Source organism: Bison bison, unplaced genomic scaffold (genome assembly GCF_000754665.1).
Source record: "Bison bison bison isolate TAMUID 2011002044 unplaced genomic scaffold, Bison_UMD1.0 scf7180017864063, whole genome shotgun sequence".
Lineage (NCBI taxonomy): Eukaryota > Metazoa > Chordata > Mammalia > Artiodactyla > Bovidae > Bison > Bison bison.
The window spans coordinates 13,576,921-13,578,916 of record NW_011494635.1 but is presented as its reverse complement, the minus strand read 5'-3'; the positions used below and the strand labels follow the sequence as shown (position 1 = coordinate 13,578,916).

The window sequence follows — 1,996 nt, the reverse complement described above, 5'->3', positions numbered from 1 at the left end:
CGCCGAGGGCGCCGGTAGAATGTAAAATGAGGCTTTCCGAGGGGGTGACGCCCGCCTGCGAAGACCCTGGAGCTCGAGGTGCTGGGGACCCCACAACTCCGCGCCGCTATCTGCAACACTTCCACCCTTCCCCCAGCTATCTCGTAGGTTCAAACACTGTTGTTTTAAAACGGCGTTAAGTCAAGCGCGCAGTGCCCACGAAGCCGTCCTGTGCTTCCCCAACCACCCGTGTACCCACCTGGACTTCCACTTCCTAGAGGCCGAACTCACCCCGGGCACCACCGCCCCGGCTGGAAAGCCCCCAAGACCCTCTCGCCCACTACGCCGGGGGCCGTGGAAGGCCGACGGCGTCCGCGTTCCTCCCAGCGCCTCGACGGCTCCGCTTCCCAGCCCAGCACGGCTCTGCGACGGAGACTGGACGGCCTTCCCGCCCCGGGCACCGGCCTCATGGCTGGAGATGGAACGCGCACCTGGTGCCCGCGGCCACGGCCCAGCGGTCAGACGCAGAACCGCTGCACACCCGCGCGCACGCCCCGGGTCCTCACCCGGGGCTTCGGGACCCCTACCTCGCAGTCTCCTACAGGTCGGCGGCGGGAGCCTACGACACACCCCTGGGCCCCGCCTGGGTCCTAATGCCGCGCCGACGGTCCTCCCTGGAGCTGGAGGCCTTGCGGCGCGGACCAGGGTCCCGCCCGCCCGCCCCGCGCCCTCACCCGTACTCCTTTTCACCCCGGGCGGGTTGCTCCCGGGAGCCCGCGGCCACTTAGAACGCGTAGACTGGGCTTCTTCGGGCCCTTGCGCCCGCCCAGGTGTCGCCCGGTTAGGGGCTGAGCAGGGCTGCGAAGTTTCCGCGAAGAAGCACGGTGAGCTGAGAGCCCCTCGGAGTTGAGATGGTGCGGCGGGTCCCGGTGGGGCCTCCCTCGTCTTGACATTAAGTACTAGGCCAGTCCCCTCCTCTCGGCAGGGGGCCTCCGCTGGGCCCAGCCCACCCGGGCCCCGCCCCCTCCATTCACCCTGGCTTCTCAGGCAGCAAATCCTCTTACTCCTCCTCCAGGAAGCGCACCTCGACTTTCTACACCGGCCGGTGCGCGTTCTCTGGGCTCCGCCCTGGCCGGCGGAGCCCGCCGCCCTCCCGACTCGGCGGCGTCGGGTTTGCTGGCAAAGCCCTTCACGGTTTCGCTCCTGGTCTCGTTGAGTCCTCGGCTCTCTCTTTGGTCAAGGTCTTGACTTGCAGCTTTTTTCCTTCCCAAGATGGCCCCGCCGCCGGGTTTTCTTTCCCAGACACGAGGGAGCTCAGCCCTGGGACGCGCCTTCTCCGGCGCCTGGTCCTCCTTGAGTAGGTGGGGGAGGTAGGATGCGCGCGCGTGCTTGTGCAGGGAGGCGGTGGTGCGCGCGGCCAGGCAAATCCAACCCTTCCGATGAACTCTAGGTCTGACCTTCCGCGGCTTCTCATCAAATGATTCTATAGCTCTCGGGCCCCGGATTGACCCAGGAACTCTCCCCACAACGAAGTGCTAACCCCCATCCCCTCCACACTGGCTACCAGCCCGAGGAAGAGCCGCGATTTCCCCTTCTCACCTCCTGCTGGCACGGAGTTCAGCCTCTGTCCCCCAGACGTTGGAAGAGGGCTGGCGAAGCAAGCAGAAAGTGATCCCACCTCTACCAGGGGGCTTCCCTGTGGCCCCCATGGGTTCCTGGTGCGTTGGAGAAGCGCCATGCATGGATTGGGTGAGGCTGACCTGGTGTCCCCTCCCAGGGAGGTAAGAGAGCATTAGGAGCAAAGCTATGAGGTTGCTCCCCTTGGCAGATGAAGGCCTGGGGGTCAGGATGGCCCTGAGCACCCTGCTGTCCACTACTGAAGAAGATGCTCAGACCGTGCCTGGCTCGGGGTTGGCCACGTGCTGCTCTGGTTGTGGTGAGCAGACTAGGCAGAGACTCGAGATCCTCTCTGCTCTGGGGTACCTTCTCCACACAGCCATGGGACTTTCTCTAGATG

The 1,996-nt window shown here is 65.6% G+C and overlaps 1 protein-coding gene across 2 annotated transcripts in view; it reads right to left on the bottom strand.

Annotated features, from left to right (window-relative positions):
• SLC4A11 (solute carrier family 4, sodium borate transporter, member 11) overlaps positions 1 to 913 on the bottom strand; it is an 11,362-nt gene extending 10,449 nt beyond the window's left edge. For both annotated transcript variants that reach the window (XM_010836493.1, XM_010836492.1), the window contains exon 1: positions 714 to 913. The gene's annotated coding sequence lies outside the window, so the exon portion shown is untranslated. The remainder of the gene's footprint in view (positions 1 to 713) is intronic.
• Positions 914 to 1,996: the final 1,083 nt, after the last annotated feature.